At 48.1% G+C, this 19,796-nt stretch overlaps 1 protein-coding gene across 7 annotated transcripts in view; it reads right to left on the bottom strand.

The window, feature by feature from the left end:
- mast2 (microtubule associated serine/threonine kinase 2) overlaps positions 1-19,796 on the bottom strand; it is a 132,732-nt gene that overhangs the window by 54,348 nt on the left and 58,588 nt on the right. The gene's annotated exons all lie outside the window — the stretch shown is intronic.

Consider the following 19,796-nt stretch of genomic DNA (forward strand, 5'->3'; position numbering starts at 1 on the left):
TTCACCTTTCCCTCATTACCTGCCTCCTCCCCCCCCCCCCCCCCCCGCCTCACCTCCTCACTTTGACCTCCTGTCTGGCTGAACGACAGAAAAAAAGACAAGAGAGCTACAGATGGGGAGAGGAAGAGGAGTGTTGGCGTGTTTAAGTGCTTCATGCTCGCATGATCCGTCCGCCCTCGCAGATCTCTGCGAATGAAATGATGCTCGTCTGACAGCTCGTTGTGTTGCACTGTGTGTGTGTGTGTGTGTGTGTGTGTGTGTGTGTGTGTGCTGCAGCTGCTGCTATCTGAGCCCTGAGGGAGGATGTTCACCCCAAAGCCACGCTGCAAAAATAACCACAGAGGGAGAAAAGCTAATGTCCAACATAAAAACACACACAGCAGCCTGCCTGTGCCGAACAAACCAACGCCAGCGCTGATGAAATTATCTGCAGCCACGGCGAGGATGAGGGGAGCGGAGCCCGAAGCAATCTGCCCGATGGAACACGGCACCGATAACACGCCTCACGGCTGAGAGGGGAGGCTGGGAGGGTAATGTCATTAGAGACGGAGGGAGAGAGGAGACGCCGAGCGGAGACTCGAAACACGGAGAGACGTCACGCAGCTTAAAGACACATTCTTCACTTCACGACATCCGAAGTCTGAGTCCGACACAGGTCCAGCTCTGCAGAGCCGACCTCAGCCGTGACCAATGAGACGTCTCCTTCAGCGCGGTTCCATGCACCTCAGCCTGCGGGCCGCAGGAAGCTTCCTGCAGTAACACGATGAACCCGGCCTCTAATCTGCTTAGAGGACAGCATGTGCAGGACAAAGACTCCTCACAGGGAAAGTGCTGCAGCGCCGCGGGACGACACGAGAGATCAGTGTTCACATGCACTGACGCATTTAAGACAAGTCCAACCAAAGACCGACTAAAACGAACAAATGAGGCTCAATATGTCGGGTCGGAGCTCTTACAAATAAGTCCATTTGCTCGTGTGCAGCCAGTTTTTCTCTGACTGTTTGCTCGGATTGTTATCAGCAATGTTAAAGTTAAAGCTCTCATTATTTGTAGTAACTGATTGCTGGCTTGCTTACACTGGGCTTACAGGTGTGAGTGAGTGGATTGAAATTTAAATTTCTGCATTTTCATTTTCTAAACATTTTACTTCAAAACAAAGACTTTCATGTCTAAAATCACATTATCCAGGAACGGGACTGTGGCAGTAGTTAGAAGATATTTTACCTTTTAATTACAAATTATACACTAGTTTTGGGGTCACACACACACACACACACACACACACACACACACACACACACACACACACACACACACACACTCGACAGAAACAGTCAGTGTGTCTACAAACAGACACAAACACACTCAGCTGCATTTATCCAGTAAAACAGGCCTTCAGGACTCGAGAGCAACATGAGGATATCTGAGTGTGTGTGTGTGTGTGTGTGTGTGTGTGTGTGTGTGTGTGACTGTCTATCCACTCCGTATGTACAGTACATGTGTCTGTGTGTGTGGAGGGTGTGTTCAGCTGTTCCACCCAGGGGCCCGATCATAATAACATGTTTTAGTCGAGCTAAAAACATGCAATTAACAGGAGGATGCAGGGGAGCCGAGCTCCACCGGAGACAATTAGAGATGCAGCAGCAGCCGGCAGCCAGAATTCATTATCAACACCGTGAATATGGATGAGGAAGAGCGACAACAAAGAGACTGTGGAATGACACACACACACACGCAGGGCAGAGGCTCACAGAGGCTAATGAAAAAACACGGATGTGTGGTGTGTAAATTGTCCAGAACATTACAGCGAACATGTAGAGCACACAAAGAGAACAAAGAGAAGGATGATTCTGCTTTGTTACGACTTTGGTGAACTTTCATTACAGCAGCAACACTTTAAGAAGCTCGCTGCGCCGCTGTGCCACCCATCTGTACTCAACCTGTCAGAGTTTCAGAGGTCAGAGCTCTGCAGGCAGGTAAAGCTCGTAGCCAGGATGTTAGCGGTTAGCTGAGCATCACCAAGCTAACGGCTACACAACGAGCACCAAGTTTCACTGTTTCTATCAGGCTTGTAACTGAAGGCTCACAAGCTAGGCTAACATGCTACCGCTCACAGCTGATTCACTGCAGTGATTAACAGAAACTGAATCAATGAAAAAAGTAATTAAGTAAAAACAGCGACCATCACAAGGCGCAGGCTCTCAAAGCTGATGTAAATAACCATCAGCTGCAGTCTGGACGACAGAAACACAAAGGGCAGGTCTGACAGGAGACATCTGTCCAAGCATCACATGGACACACGCAGTCAGCCTCTTCATCACTCGCTCAGCTGCTGCTGATAAACCGACCGTTTGGGCTCAAATCAGCACTCAGAGGAAGAGGCTTCGACTTGTTCGCTGCTGGATTCTGTTGCAGCCATTTTCTTCAGAAAGTGATCAGAGACGTGAGACTGATTCATGACGCAGACTTTGCTGAACTGAATCCGTTAAAGGAATCTGCATTAATTACAGTAAGACGCATTAACCTCTCCGTGGGTTGGTACAGAACGAGGAACCGTTACGTATCCCCGTTAATCTGGATTTGTAGAACGACTGCTGATGTGTGGAAGTGCAGAAAACTGTGTCATTTACAGTTTGTAGCAACGCTCAGAAACCAAAACCAGGCACTTCCTGAACGACAGCGTGTTCTCAGATAAGTCAGTGATCTTATACAGGATGTCACAAACAAATGAAGGGCAGCTGCAAACAAACGCTGGGTAAAAAACTGCTGGAGGGTGAAATGACTTGTTCTTTAATGGCACACGTTCAGAATAATATCTATTTTCACAGCACGAATCCCTTCCACACATCACCGGAGTCATGTCATAATCAGCGCTCTGACGTTCAGAAACACTGCTTTCATGCAGAATTTCCTGTTTTTCAGATCATGATGAGACTATTATCAGACTCCATCACTTCCTGCAGACGTTTCACTTTAAAAGAAAGAAAGTCAATCCTTCCGAAGGCCTTTAATGTGAAACAGGTGCACAGGAAGTGTCAAAGGGCGTAACTGATGAACTCTTTACACCAGAGCAGCAGAGAGGGACAGAAACTGACGTCTGTTACTGAAAATACAGAGTGTTTGTCTAAAGGGAGAAACTGGGAGCGAGTGGGAGGTCTGAGGCTGAGAACTGATCAAATGAGTGCTAAGAAATTTACAGTATTTAATCACTTTTCTGTGTTTTAAGCAGCTCTGAAGCCTTATATTTCCACGTGTTTCTACAAACTGAACAGGTGAGCAGGTGAGGTGATGAGCAGAGCTCTCCTGGCGAGCATCAGTGCTTCTGAAGTAAACATCATCATATCATAACTGGGGAAACAAAACCTGCACATCAGCAGCAACATGACGGACGGCAGCCATAATGTGGAGATTCATGTGAGCGCAGCAGGAAATGAAGACGTAGCGCCGGAGTGAAATACGGCCTTCAGCAGCAACTTAAAGCCGCTCTAAGTGAATGAGCTAATCGTGCGGCGGCGCTCCGAGGACACGAGCAGCGTCCTAATGAAAGCTCTGCTGCTGCTTAACGGCCGCCGGGAGAGCCCCTCCACCACAGAGAGAGGCCCACTGGGACCAGTAAGGCTCTAATAGAGGGCTGGGAGTGTGTGTGTGTGTGTGTGTGTGTGTGTGTGTGTGTGTGTGTGTGTGTGTGTGTGTTTTGGGTAAGGGGCACAAGGGTGAGTGTGTTCGTGTCCCAGAATAACACACTTTACCATTGAAGAGCATTGTAATTCGCCTGGGCCACACACCGACACATTAACACAACTAATCTCCATCACTGGGTAAGAGTGTGTATGTGAGTGTGTGTGTGTGTGTGAGTCACAGGGGGGATGACATCCATTTGGGCTGGCTTTTAATCTTCCAAATGAGCAGATATAACTCTTCCTACACTAATGCCACTAACAGCCCATGACTCTGTGTGTGTGTGTGTGTGTGTGTGTGTGTGTGTGTGTGTCAAAGTGTAGGTGAGGGGAAAACACACTCATTATGTAATTGTTATAGATTGTGTGTGTGTTTTCAGTCGTTAGCGTGACTGACTGAGGGGAAAGTGGGACCTTCAGCTGAGGTAAATCCAGCCGTGATCCATCAACGTGTTTGAGAGACGAGCAGCAGAGTTAAAGGCAGATCCTTTTCTTCAAAGCAGCAGATGAAGAAGATCTCAGCTGATCTCAGCTGATCTCAGCGTGGACGTCCTGCGCTGACCTGAACGCTCCGAAAAGCTCTTTGTGGTTTCTCATTTTGATTTATCGTAATCGAACAGAACATCTGCATTTTGAGAGTGTTACAGAGCTTCCTATGCAGAAAATCACTTCCTGCCCTCCATCTGCAGCCCGCCACAACAAAAGAGTGACACGATGTCATCAAACAAGCTACGAAGCTGCGTGACTCAAATCCAGCAGCCAGTCACATGACAGTCGGTGATGGCGCTCACATGACCACAGAGGACACAGCGCTGTCCTGATATGAGTCCCTCATGGTCGAAAATAGTTCAGCTAAGCTTTCACCTCCTTTGTCCATTCACCCGCCTGCAGCTGCACCACTGACTCTTCAGTTCGCTCCACACACACTTCCTGTCACGCTGCAGGACGTCCACACGTGCAGCTGTCGAACAAACGCTATCAGAAGTGTACAATTACCCAGCGTGTTGGTGCTCGTCCCCTCCGCCACAGAGACGACCTGCTAATTAGCTTCGACTATGAGGAACATCACCCACACACACACACGCACACACACAGCTGAAAGGAGCTAATCTGGCCTCATCAGCTTGTCTGTCATGAGTTCCAGCACGCCGACACTTCCTCTGGTGAGATGCTAAAGCTGCTATCAGCGCCGGCAGAGAAAACAAGCTAATCCTAATTGGAATTTACACATTCAAATGAAATCTGCAACGCCTCGCTGGAAGGTTTTATCTGCAGATAATACAGGGAGGGAGTGGCCGAGTGGAGGCGAGAGAGGCGGACGGAGACAGAGTGTGTGTGTGTGTGTGTGTGTGTGTGTGTGTGTGTGTGTGTGTGTGTGACAGATTGGCAGGTGGATTTGAAACAAGCTTCCCTACAAAAACTAAAACAAAGAGCTGTCTGGTGTCTGTTTCAACATGCTGAGCTGAACTGATCCACGCCGGGACTGTGTGTTCAGCATCCTCTGAGTGAGTGTGTGTGTGTGTGTGTGTGTGTGTGTGTGTGTGTGTGTGTGTGTGTGTGTGTGTGTGTGTGTGTGTGTGTTTAGCTGTGGAGTGGAGTTCAGTTTTCGGTGGAGTTCAACCTTTTATAACAAACCCCCAGCCAAACAAATCCAGTTTAAAAACCTCCATCTCGTGTCACCTTGGACCAATTCTGAGTCAAATTTACCTGCAAGGTGACTTGGAGGTAAAGAAAAGCTTCTCCTGTACTGTTCATTTGTGCTGCCTGGCCCAAGATCTGCTGCATGGTAATTTGATTTAACACAGTAACTTAGGAAAAGACAACATTTAAGCAGAAACCTGAAACACTAAAGTACTTAAAAGCACATTGTGACACATGGAGCCTCTCAAAGAACGGCTCTTATGATCACATTACGAAGTAAGACCCACTGAAAGGTCTTCATAATGGGCCTTGTGGAGCTCCTGGAGGTCCAGGTTCCAGGGCTGCAGACTAATTTACACAGTTAATATGCTCACACACTTTTTCAAAGCTATGGACGGTTCCATCGGTCATTCTGGACACAGCTGCTGATCAGAGGGAGCGAACCCCGAGTGGTCGCAGGGTAATTACTGAAGGAACTGAAACACATTTTAGGGGATTCTTCTCTCCTTCTTTAGCCTTTTTCTTGTGAAATGCTGCATAAAATTATTCACGTGAACAATCTGAGAGGGAAACGTGGCTCATCAGTTGAACTAACAGGTAAACTGTGACGAGGGGTGACGAGCGAAAGAGGCTGAGACCCCCAAACTTAGAAAACTTAGAAAACTCCTGCAGACACTGTGAAGCTGGTTGTGAGTTCCACGTTTAAACACTAGAGGTGGCTAAAAGTGCAAAAATGAAATCTCCTCTCAGATCTCACAGACAGAGATGTTATGTGTAGAAAAGGTGGGTGGGTGTGACTGAAGGCTGACCTGTGAGCAGGTGTGACGTACCACATCCAATACGGATTTAACAAAAATGAAACTGAGGCGGCTTCGTGAGCCGAGCGTCTTCGGCTGCAGGCGCTGTCAAACGCTGTGAGCTGCGGCCCGGCCTCGACTCCGTCCGACGGCCTGATGGGACGTGAGTGACAGGGTGGGGTTTCACCCCCCCAGCAGACGCAGGCTAAGATCTGATGCAGCTCAGCGGCTTGTTTGAGAGACCAGAACAAACCCAAAGTCGCGCACGCCGCCGGCAGCAGCTTCATAAAAATGTGCAAAGTGGTTTTGAAAAAGAGGTGAAGCTGCTTCACTGTGATGTGTGACCCAGATTTCAGCCTCGCTCTGCTTTCATGAATTCATAACGGCTGCGTGTTCAGACCCACGCTCCAGAAACAAGGTGATCTGTATGTGTGCAGAGAGATGAAGTCATTTCCTTCCCTTTGTGTCTCTCTGCGCTCCCTCGCTCCTGCAGGTTCACTTTATTATCAGGGAGTTCGCTCCACCGCTCCGCCTGTCATCCCCTCCTCATTCAGCTGAAAACTGCTTCAATTTGCACCTTTCTGCTGCAGACCCCGTCTTCTCCATCCATCAGCCTACGCACACCCTCCCCCAGCACTGGATCTAACAAAGACGGCTCGGGCTGCGACGCTCCTGCTGAGCGGATTCACTGAGCATCAACCCGACGTGAAACACGGCAACTACGACAGCAACACGCGTGACGCACAGCAGACTGAAAACCCACAGAACAGAACTCGACACCTGCAGATGATTCACCTGATTCAGTGGAAGGAGGCCGATGATGCAGGGTGGTGCTGACGTAGAGGAGCTGGATCGGGCTCATCAGGGTCCACAGGATACAGCTAGATTCCTGGTAGATTAACGTGGGTTTTCACCTCGAGGTCACCACAATAACTGTCCAGTATTCCTGTGTCTGATGGGCCTTCAGCCTTCCTGCATCGTCTTTCACACCTGTACCTGAAGCACCAGCTCTCCATCCATCCGCCCCAGTCAGAATTTGCTCCAGGTGGAGTCAGATTATCAGCATGAGCAGTGTTTCAGCCTCTTCCAGCTCCATAAACTCCTCTGGGATCAGTGCCTTGCTCGAGGGTGGAGAACATTTTCCCCGGCTGCTTCTGAGGTTTGAGCTTCAACACTTTTCTCTGCTTGAGCAAACTTTTCTGCGTCATCGTCAACTCGACTTTTTCTCTACACATAAAAAAATATTGAGTTTCGTAGAAACAACGGCGGAGCGAAGCAGTGAGAGACGGAGAGAAAATAAAACGTGGATGATGAAATACTGAAGCAAGACAGCGGGAAACAATTCGGAGGGAACAGATGAACTCTTTCTGTAATGGGATTAATCACACTGGAAGAAAATGAGGGTGAGCAGAGGAAGAGGAGGAGGAAGGCTAATGATTAGAGGCGAGATGAGAGAGACAAAGAGGAGTTTGACAGGCAGATACAGAGGCAGAGATTCCCTGGAGGGGACCCAGAAACGGCGACATGTGATCCATCTGGATGCGAGTGCTCTTTCTTTGCCTCGCCCTCCTCACCCTCCTCCCCCGCCGTGCTCACTCACAGCTCGCCTTCATTGTTACAGCTGCTCTGCTTACAGCGGGTGAGGGTTCGGTGACGGGCGGGTAGCCTCGAACATTACAGCTGAGGGGGGAGACATGAGGAAGACGTGGGCTGGAGGGGGAGCACACATGCCTCCACGCTCGAGAGTCGGCCACCGAGGACTTCAGCAATTATCATCATCAGTTAGACAAACCGCTCTGATTCAAATGGGGGCAGGTCGCTCACATCTGGGAGTAAAAATCCAATTAACGTTTGTTCTGGCTGCTCCAGAGGAACTGCACGGACGTTTAACTTTGGACAAACTGATGCTGTTGACTAATAGCAAAACTCTTATTTTCCAGTTAGCAAGGTAGCTAGCTTAGCGGCCTATCAAAGATGAGTAGTGTTAGCATGTTTCTGGCTAGCTAGCACATTGCTGCTCAGCTCTCACACACATCGTCATCATCACGAACAGCTGAAGCTTCCAGGTTTCAAACAACGTGTTATTGCTCCACCTGAATCTCTTAAATCTGAGGCGACACAAGTTCCAGAGTCCAGATTTCAGGAGCAGCAGCAGGTTGACGTCATCACGGGGTCGAGGCTGTGCTGCACTGTTCACCCCAGCAATGAGCTCCAGTTACTCCTTCAGTGAAGTTTGCTTAAAGATGCTCTGTGTTGCACCTTATTTATGCTCCCATGAAAGGGCAGAAGAAGAACAGGCTCAAACACACACCTGTGGGAGGTTATGGCCTTGGTGCTGGGCAGGTAAACAGCAGGTTATCATCTGGAAACACTGAGGCTGACCCAGACGTTAAACCTCCTGACTGTGAGCTGCAGAGCCGCTGTGAACGAGCTCTTTCACATTAAACATCACATGTAAACATTTGAGTCATCGTTAATCTACAAATACTGACTGAACGGCTTTGTTCCAGCAGCGGCAACACAGCAAAGAGCAAAGAGAAAATCCAGTGGAGGAATGTAAAAATGACTGCAGACACTTTGAAGTGAAGACAGCTGATGGAGAAGAAAACAAGCCCAAACAAAGAGTCTGAACCCACTGCAAACAGCGTTTTGATGCTCTGCGTGTCAAACAAATACATAACTGCTATCAAACAGATAGAACGCGGAGTATAAAGGGTGTGTGTGTGTGTGTGTGTGTGTGTGTGTGTGTGTGTGTGTGTGTGTGTGTGTGTTATGAATGAGGACGAGGTGGCGTCTAGACATTCAATTTCACACTCTTTGAGGTTTGCTGCCTGCTGGCCAAACGTGGCCGAGTGGATGAACTCAACATGAAGAGACAACATGAAGGGAAGGGTGGAGGGAGAGGAGGAGGAGGAGGAGGAGGAGGAGGAGGAGGTGGAGGAGGAGGAGGAGGAGGAGGAGGAGGTGGAGGGATGTTACATTTTTCTTTTCGTCCTTTTCTTCTTTTATTTTAAGCAAAACTGTGACATCAGCAAAGTTCACATTACAGCCATTCAAGATATGGGTTTAAACATGGTACATGTACAGAGTGTGTGTGTGTGTGTGTGTGTGTGTGTGTGTGTGTGTGCGTGTGTGTGTGTGTGTGTGGCCTTGTGAGAGGCCTTCTGGAGTGCTGATGTGAAGAGCTTCTGTGGCCACAGGTCACTTTCTCACTCCCTTCAGAGGATGAGCTCATATTATTCTCTCCACGGTCGCCGTGGCTACCAGATGAGCTCATAGCTCGTTTCTAATTGGCTAATCCAGTCTGCTGGCGGGAGCCAGAGAAAGAGCGTGAGACTTTAAAAGAGAACCAGTCAGTGAAAGAGAGAGAGAAGTGATGAAGAGAGAGAAGGCTGCAGACGAGACAGAAACCCAACAACAGAGCTCCTGTTCCCACCCTGCACCGCTCCATCCATCCATCCATCCGTCCATCAGTCCGTCCATCCATCCGTCCCTCCATCCCACTCTTCATCCGTCCCTCCATCCATCCATCCGTCCCTCCATCCCACTCTTCATCCATCCCTCCATCCCACCCATCCCTCCATCCGTCCGTCCATCCATCCATCCCTCCATCCCACTCTTCATCCGTCCCTCCATCCCTCCATTCATCCATCCCTCCACCCATCCCTCCATCCTGCTCCTTCTCTAGAACAAACAACAAGAGACTCAGCCAGCAGCCAAAGTCCAGCTAAGCCCAGCTGAGCTGTGTTTAACCTGCTCTTGGGGCTTTACAGAATCAGCTAACTCAACCGAACAATCTAAACAAGTCCTGACCTCCAAAGAGACTCGATCGGAGCTCACAGCGAGTCCTGAAGACTCCATCAGGCCTGAGTGTCAGCACATGAGCTCCTGTCCTGACTTCTTTGGTTCTGATGATGACAAGGTTTACATGGAGCACTAGAAACCTGGTTACTAACCTGGTTATTGACCCAGTTAACATGAGCCCAGTTTGGGTATGTTTAGACACTGCAGCTCTGAACTCCGAAAACAGTATTTTTATTGGAGATTTACACGCAGTCATGCTGTCATGAGCTACTGGGACTAAATGTAGGACAGCATGAACAGTGCTGACAGTATTAATTGTGTCTTTACCGCGCTGGCTGAAGGCAGTGCACACAACGGAGAGGAGGAAACTTAACGAGGAGCAAATCTATCAAAAGCAAAATGAGCTGAAACTGACAAGACGTTCAACTTCCAGTGATATGACATCACAACCGTGACATCTCAGAGGCTGACGCTGGACCGTGTTTGGCTTTTTGTTTCAGGAAGGGGGATCAATCAGTGGCTAAACCTGTCAGATTTCACTGTGGTGACGTCATGAGGTGAGTGCAGGCGGGGAGAAGGTGTCACGCAGGTGACGCCGACTGTTGGCCTCGCTCAGACGGTGACATGCAGGTGGACTCGTTCTGTCAGTTTGTCGGTCTTCACCGGTGACTCAGTGACCTCTGAGTGTCAGCGGAGGACACGTCAAGGACCAGGCTGCAGGTCTGAGTCTGATCCAGATCTGCTGCAGCGTGGCCTCTCGTTCTCTGTCTCTGTCTGCTCGGGCTCTGCTGAAGGACGGTAATAACGGCGGACAGACTGTTTTCTGACTGACCGTCGACGGCTCAACAAAGACACACACGTCCTCCCATCGTCATTCCTCAGCCGTCCACGCACACACATCTCACATTCAGCTCCACGTCCTGACAATGAACCTCTGTGTGGAGTCACAGAATCCACCCGCACACAGCAAGAAGGACGTGACAATGATGACGATGATGATGATGATGATGATGATGTTAGCAATCAGAAACTACCAGAGGAGATATTTAAGTCAGGAAATGTTTCCCCCTGAAAGCTCCTGGTGTCAGTCCAGCTGCATCAGCTGCACAATCTTCATCCTGATTGGCCACAAACACCGGCTGCTCTCACAACCCCCGGGACAAACGGGGGTACATCTGCTGAGCTGACGCAATGCGCCATGGGTAATTAATTACCAGATCTGTGGCGCATTCCACAACGGAGACGTTACATAAAGTCCTGTGGGAACTTTGTGAGAGGAAGTTTTCACGAAGGCTAAAAAGCATCGAGTGTCGTGAGAGAATAAGACAGAACGGACCAATCAGAAGGAACTATCGCATCACCTGACCCATGTGACTTCAGCTGGAAGTGCAGGACGCCGTCAGGACCTGTGCTTTCATGAGATACCTCGTCTTTAAAGAAAGTTTCAGACAGCAAAGAGTTTTTAATGTCTGAGAACTTTGGTTTCTTTGTTAAATAAAAGGTTTGATAGAAAAAAGTAAAGAATTGATAAAAAAAAAGGATTATTGGTTAAACTCAGGTATCACATCAGACACCTCACCCACGTGACCAATAACAGCGAGGCAGAGTGAAGGTGGAGTGAAGTCGTTCAGACCACAGCAGCTCTTTGTCAGTCTAATCTTTCCAGTGCTGACTGGCCACAGGCAGCAGCTCTGAGCTCAGCTGGTCTGACTGCAGGGTCCACGGCCTTCACACGTGACTCACTGTGCATGTCCTGATTATGTTTAACAAACACCACTTTAAAGGCAGTCAATGTTAATGTCATCTTGTTTAAATGACGTGGAGAAATGTAAAAATCATGAAAAGAAGATGTGGAAACGAGCTCATCTCGCAGCCTTAAGCTCGACCATCAGGGTGGAAACGCGTCCTTCTTCTTCATCACGGTTTGATCAGAGACGGCTCAAAGCTGAAGCAGCTCTTCATCTCACTGTCAGACTGTCTGACACCTGTAGCTCAGGTGTCTCACTGGCAGCAGTGCAGGAACTACATGCCTCCAAACCATCAAGCATCCAGCATGAGAGCTTCAGAGACGAGTGAAGCAAACGGAGAAGGACGCCGTCTGCTCCACTTTGGTTCTCCTCTGCAGCGAGGTTACTGTGTGTGATTATCAGAAGTCAAACAGCGCCGAGCATCCCTCGCCTCCCGCTCGCCTCCCGCTCGCCTCCCGCTCGCCTCCCGCTCGCCTCCCCCCGCCTCGCTCTCAAAGTTTGACACCAGGACGGCAGCGGGAACGCCACCCTCTGGGCTTCAGCTTTCATCACGTCGAGAGATGTCTGCCCGCAGGACGACAGATAAAAGGAAGACGAAGGGGAAACGAGGAGGAGGAGGAGGGTGAAAACAGAGGGGCGGGGGGGCTGTGGAACCATGCGGGGAAGGTTCTGTGGGTTCGACTGAGAAAAGAAGCTGCAAGAGTCAAAATATGTCACGAAATTCATTGTAATTAAAAGAGCGTGACGGTGTTTGAACTCGGGTTCACGGCTCCTGCTGAGCAGATCCAATGCGACGATGGGAATCAAGCTCCGGCTGCAACCGACGGACTTTCTGCCATCAATTACCCATGTCTGTTTTTTAACATGTATGATGTCAGAAAAGACTGAAATCTGGAGCGCTCGGAGGCCAGGCTGACATGAACCGCTCGACGTGTCCCAACACTGGCTCAAAAACAGAAGACATTAAATTCACACATCTGAAAAGCTGGAAACATCAACTGTTTGGAGTTTTTACTTTACAAATAACAATTCATCTAATTTAAATAAGGTTTTATTGACTGACGGTCAATGGAAGACACCCACTCCTGAAAGACTTGAATCAGGGCCAAAAAACACTTCATCCCTGCATATATTAACCAAAAAAAGGCTTTTGTTCTACTAGTAATCTATTTTTCTCTAATCTTTATGATGTTCAGTGAAGACAAATCAGCACAAATACTCAGCGTAACTCAACTTTATGAGACAAGCTTATTCCAGCGTGGAGAGACGTGGCTCCATCACTGAAAATCAATCACCGCTACAGGAAAATCTTTACAGCTGAAGGCATTAAATACTCTTCGTCACTCTCGCCTTCCTCCATATGTCTGGCTTATTGATAGACTAACAGGAAGCCGGAGCACACACGGTCCATTAATAGCTCCCTGCATTGTCAGACAGTGCTGAGCTGCAGCTGATTTCGGGGCTCTTGATAAGCAGCAGCTGCAGTGATTTGAGCAGAACAGCGGACCGGGTCACAAGTTAGTGCACCGCTTAGCGGGAGCAGAATATCGATTCGCCACGAGGAGCGGAAAAATCCAAAGATAAAAGCTCCGGAGAGGGAAAATCAACAACTGGAGGGAACAAGATGTTGGTCTGCTTTCTGTGAAAGTTTGGGTGAACTCATTTGACCTGAACTCGTTCTTCAGGCCTTTTCCTCTGCGTAATATTCAGCAGTGGAAAGTAACAACGCACATTGACTCAAGCGCTGCAGCTGAAGGCGAAGAGGAAGGTCTCACTGATGCGATCACGAAAACTCAGCTGTGCCTGCGCGTTTCATCTGCTTCACATCACAAGATAAAGTCCAGCTTCTCTTCAGGTGCTGTTCCAGGTCATGCTAACTGCGCTAACATTAGCGACCCACTACATCCCAGAGGAACACACTGTACTTCATACATAATCATTAATGACCAGCTGCACCAATGAAACAAATCTTACAGGTTAATGAATTATTGATCTGAGTCCAGTGATATATAACAGCTGAACACCACGAACGGGGTCGTCCTCTAGAACGAGAACTTTTACTTTTGAGTTTAAGTTAATGGTTTTCAGTCATATTATGTGAAACCAGCAATAAACCTATAATTAGCGTTGCAGCAGCAGTCTAATAATGTTAATGTATTATTCAAATTTCCATTTTTCTGAGCACTTTAAAGCTACTTTTCACTTTATGAAGCACTGAGAAAACATGATTTTTGAACTTCTACACGGTTACAGCTCTACTCCATCTGCTCAGACAGAACATGTCATGTGCTCAAAAGAACCACAGCAGCTGCTAAACTGACTGATTTATTCACACGTTCGAGGTCATTCTCACCGTGCTAAACAAACTGTGTGGTCAGAGTAATGCTGAGTCAGCGAGGACGTGGCCTCTGGTGAACTCAGCTAAAGGTGAGGAAGATGAGTGGGCATGCGCTCGCCTCATGTCCTGAGTCTTACCTGGCTGAGCTCTGAGGCCATCTCATTGGTCTCCCTGATAATATTCAACCTCAAACCGAACCAGCTGGCCGACCTTCGGCAGGCCAGAGACCTCCTGTCCCCGCCTGCTTCGTCACTCGTGTGGAGGACACGCGGACACGCCATCACACACACGCACCAACACAACCAAACGCTCCCAGAGGAGCTCCGGCAGGACTGTGATCCATTCCCAGTGAGCCCAGCACTTTTAATAACTCCTAATCCATAAATACGATCGGCTTGTTTGCTTTTAATTGGCTGGATTTTGCCGCTCATTAGCCTGATGTGTGTTTGTTAAATCTCTCTTTCATACAGACTCTCCCATCATGAATTCTTCACCCATTTCGCTTTGACACGGTTTCTCTGCCAAAAAACAAGATTATCCAGAGCTGCTGAGCTTTTGCAAGCCGCCCTGTAAGGAGACGGGGCGTTCAGGGGTTAAAGCCATAGAAGGAAAAGTGAAATTTTTTCCTCTCTCAGCCTTGGTACCTCAGGGTTATCAATATTTCACAAGGCTGAGAGCGAAGGAGGCAGAGCGGCACGCTCGGTCGACTGTGGCCAGAGGAGGAGGAGGAGGAGGAGGAGGGGAGGAGGGAAGAGGTGGAGGAGGGAAAGAGCGCAGTCTCTCCATCATCCTGAGAGGCCCTCCTCCACGGGGCACCATTATAACTTACAGCCAATATGGCGTATGATTAAAAGAGAGCGGGAAAAAGGACGAGAGTCAGTGAGATCAATAGGGACAAATAAGGGTCTGAATGAAGCTAATGAGCAAAAGAAAGAAGCAAAGGAGCCAAAGAGAAACGCTGAGCGGGAGAAAATAAAAGCAGGTGAAGGCTGAAGACATTAACCGCCACCGCAGGTAGTCTGCTCTGTGTCTGTGACTTATACCTGACATTAAACACCTGCACTGCAGACAGAACGCCACAGTGCTCCGGGTTGGTTTTGTTTTTTATGTCCAACCAATCGTCCAAAAACCAAAGACAAAAGGCCACATCTATATCTACACAGTCACCTTCAAACAGGAGTTTCCAGAGAGACACTTTCAGAAGCAGCCGCTCCCCAAACTCACAACCTATGTCCCACCAACAGTCCAAAACCCAAAGATACCTTCATGTTTCCATCTTCGCTCGATCGCTTTTCAGACCTGCTGTTTGTCTGCCAGCTCAGCACGAAAACACCAGAGCGGGCTGTGATCATGCCAGCCGGTGGAGCTCGTGTTTCTCTGGAACAAGAAGACCTCAAACTTCATGTGACTGGAGGTTTTTCGGGCCGTGGGCCTCGTCAGTGTTTACCACACAGAAGCTTTCAGTCTGGACTCGGCGTTCTGCGTCGCTGGTTGATTAACGAGCAGAAAGGACAGAGAAGACTCCGGCTCAGCTGCTCAGATTCATCAAAACAACTTCACGGTCGTTTGTTGGTCTGTAGTCAAACACACAGTTCTGGTTTATTTAGACTTCTGTCCTGACCTCAGCACAGTGCAGGCATAGACTGTTCTGAGCGACACAAAAACAACTCAACAGGAACATTTATGTCTTCTCAGACTCTGAGCTCGCTACTCTGGATAATCCAAGAAAACACCGTCAGCCGCTGTTTTTTAACTACTTTATGCAGAACAAATGCTCCCTGAGGAAGAGGCAGACCTGGAAACCTGCTTGTATTTCATCCCCGTGAAATGTGAGCGACCAGAGTCTGCCAGTGAAGGATGGTCTCTGAATCCGTGCGATGGAAGCAGCGGCCACCTGATACGAGTCGACCGCGTGCGTGTTGGCACCCAGACGGGCTGATGTCAGCACAGAGCCGCGGTAAAGATCCTGGATTCAGGAACAGACAGGCTTTTGTTTCTGCTGCTGGTGGAGCTGTGAATGGCAGCACTAATCCTGCTTCTCACACTGCAGCGGGACACATGACCGCACACAGATGTACACGACACACACACACACACACACGAGCTTGCGGACACACACGTCTTTCACAGAGACCCCGTCCTCACCATTAAAGGCCTTATCATGCACTCTATCGCTTCACTATGGTTTTTAGATCAGGGAAGGCATTGGAGAGGAGCCATCTGGCTGGAGTGAATCAGTCAGAGTTATTATCTTGCTCAAGGATACCTTGGCACACATAACAGCAGGGGGCAGAGCGCAGACCCTCCAGCTGAGGGACGACTTCTTCAACAACATGCAGTCTGACAAGAGAGCCGAAGCCTGGACGAGTAACTGCTAAGATGTGGTTTAAATCACCTCAGAACTCACTGCAAAACACGAGCGGAACATCCAGAAAAACAGGAATATAAGCAGGATCGCGAAGGCGAACGATAACATCATTCTTGAGGAACTGCGACGGACCTGAAGTGGACTCTTCGTCCAACTGTTCTGCTTTCCAGTAACCACTGAAAGTCATGATTCCAGCTGAGATTTGAACTGTGCTCGACACTGATGGTGAACAAGAGCTTCAGTGTCACTTTTATTTGACTTTTCAGCGCCTGTATCGTATCTGAGATCCAGCACTGATGATTTTCAACAGCAGCTTAGCCGAAGGACATAAAATGAAAAGTCTAAAAGATGAACATTTCTGGTTTTTTGTGTGATTTGGAAGGTATTGCTAACACATGACCAAGTGTTCAAACTGCTTACATTTCAGTCTGAACCAAAGAAATACCAGGCTGTCTTCAGTGGAAGAGGAAGAACAGGAAGGTGAATATGGACAACCATAAATCCCTGCTTTGACAGATCACAGTTTATGGACGGTTGCTGTGGTTGGTTTGTTGTGGACAGCAGCTCATCGTGGCAGTGACCAACACTGCACTCATTCACAGCGTCACAGTAGAAAGCCAACATATATCACCTCACAGACACGTCTTCATTCTGAAGTTAAAGCTAAAGGATAAACAGCTAAACTTCAGCCATCAAGTACAACCACAGCCCCCCCCCACGGGCATTACAAACCCGGCCAGCACTACTGCTGCAGACACTTAAGCCTCCTGTGCTAATGAGTGTTGTCTGACGAAGCTGTTTTATTGTTTTGATCTTTGTGTTTCAGTCATTTCTGAACAGCCTGCAAACATTTACTAATCCCCCCCCCCCCCCCCCCAGTTCCTGTAATAGAACCAACAGAGAACTGCACACACAAAGCAGTAACCAGCTTCTACAGCGGAACCGAGATGCTAAGCACAGTTGCTATCTGTTTGACCTTTGACCCTAACCACATTTTCTCTTTGCCACCTCTCAGAGGGGAGGTCAAGTGGTGGAGTTCTGCTCCCTGTTTGGCCTCTAAACACCACAGATCCTCCATCTTCCTCAGTCCATCAGAGTAGCCTGAGAGTCCTAATGGAGCAGTGACCTCTGACCTCAGGCTATATGCTATCTGACCGAGAAGCTAATCAGAGGATGTGTGACCTGACAGGGCTTTAAGGACACGCAAAGAACAGATGCTGCTCACAAATCCTGTGTGGAAGTGCTATTTGAGATGTTACTGTGAGTGTGGGTTGGTCTGTTTTTGGAGGATTAATGGTAATACTTTATGCAATAACTGTAAACAACCACTGGCTACCTTAAATTTGGTATGGATATTCATGAACCCCAGAAGCTAAATCCTCACTTTTGTGCCATCATCATCAGGCTTAAATGCGTTTCACCTACAGTGATGTTGAAGAGTTTATCATGAAAACATGTGGCCTCATCTCCATGAAAGCTGCCCCAAACATTTCTGGACTCTGGATGATTTCGTTGACTGTCTGATCGTTACGCCATAATTTCCACTTCTAAACCAGAAATCTAACAATTTAGAGGAGATGGATTTCCTGATGAGACTAGAAAGGTGTTAAAATGCAGTCCATTTACCATTCACAGCAGACGGTCTGTCTTAAAGATCTGATTTGAGGAACAAATCCGATTTGCCTGCAGTCAGAACAAAGCCTCCGAATAGCCAAATTACGAGTGTGCAGTTCATTCAACTCAACACTGCAGCCTCTAGGGGCTGAGGTTTCAGACTGTTGGTCATGTTTTTAATCCGTCCAGCCGACCGTTTTGGTTGCCAACTGTGGGCATCCAGCCACAGAAAGAGATTTAGTGAACAAAACGTGCCAGAGGACAACCCTTCCAACAAACACCAAAACACCCAGCCCAGACAGAACTGCTGTGTGGAAACAAACAAACCTGCAGATGTCAATCAACGTCTTAGTTTGTCTGCTTGGACAGGATTTCACAAATGGATCATCTGTCCTCAAAAGCCCTCATATAAATACTGCTGGAGTCCCATTCCAATTACAAAGTACGACAAAAAAAACCCACACCTGCTCAGCCATGATACTACATTAACCTTCCATTTGTTTTTGGTGTACCTCAAGGGTCAACTCTGGGCCCGATGTCTTTCTCTATGTACTTCCCTTGGTCACATGAGTAAAATGAATATATCTTTTAATTTCTATGCAAGGATATACATTAATGTCTTCCCATCAATCCCAGTGATACTCACTTTCTTCATTTAAGGACAGAAACTATCACTCTGCGAAACTTCCATCTGGAAATCAAAGCCTGATACAGAACAGGTGCAATGAAGTCCTGGAATCTCAGCGAATCCAGGTCATCTCTCCCTGCCTGGTGTCCTCACTCGAGGCCTACTTCCTCTGCACACTGAGCTATTTAAACACTGTAAATACTGTATGTAGAACACAGCGTTTGAGCCTCTCTGTCCTCTCTGTATCCTGATTTCTCCTTGCAGCTTCAGAGCAAGAGGGAAGGACTGACAGGAAAGAGGTTATCTGGGGCTGCATGCTAACACTGACAACACACGTTACTCTCTCCACCCTCTCTCAGGGGTGGATGAGAGACTGGTGCTTGCTGACTCAACAGTTCTGGAGCCTCTCCATCAACAGCCCTGAAACCCTGGAAGCATGAACCTGGGATGACAACAACTGATAAGTGTGTGTGCAAGAATGACAACTTGACAACAGTTGATAACGGTGCTACCGGTCCTCATAGGTCCTCATACCTTCCAGGAGGGCCAGCAGTTCCTGTCAATTTGAGTCTACTAGCTTCAAGATGCTGAAGCTAATGAACCACAGATAACATCATACATGACATCCTTAGATTGCCAAAATGCCAAAAAGTCCAAAAGATACTCAGCATTACAATCACTTTTGCTTCAGAACCGACTGAAACAAACTGGACTTGAATGCCTTCTTTGGACATGCTGCATGAGGTGATCACGTGTTCAAGGTAAACAAGGTGTCAAGACGTTCTTTCATTTTCATACCGTTTCAATGAGCTAAAAGTTGTTGATGCACTGAAATATTCCTTTAAACATATTTGTAGAGTTGATATTTGTGATTAGTCGGCGATAAACATGACGGTGTCTTTCTGTGTGTGCTGACACACGGTGGCTTATTGTTGGTCAGTGGGCTGTGGCATCATTTACTCATCACCACCAGAGAAACTGGATAGGTCTGATGTGTGTGTGTGTGTGTGTGTGTGTGTGTGTGTGTGTGTGTGTGCTTGTGTGTGTGTGTGTGTGTGTGCTTGTGTGTGTGTGTGTACGTCCTATCCTTGCGAGAACTAATGTGAGTTTCAGACCTTGGGAGTGAGGACATTTAAGGAAAATGAGGACATTTTGGTCAGTCCTCACTTTCAGACAGACCT

The sequence above is a fragment of the Chaetodon auriga genome, chromosome 3 (assembly GCF_051107435.1).
Source record: "Chaetodon auriga isolate fChaAug3 chromosome 3, fChaAug3.hap1, whole genome shotgun sequence".
Classification (NCBI taxonomy): domain Eukaryota; kingdom Metazoa; phylum Chordata; class Actinopteri; order Chaetodontiformes; family Chaetodontidae; genus Chaetodon; species Chaetodon auriga.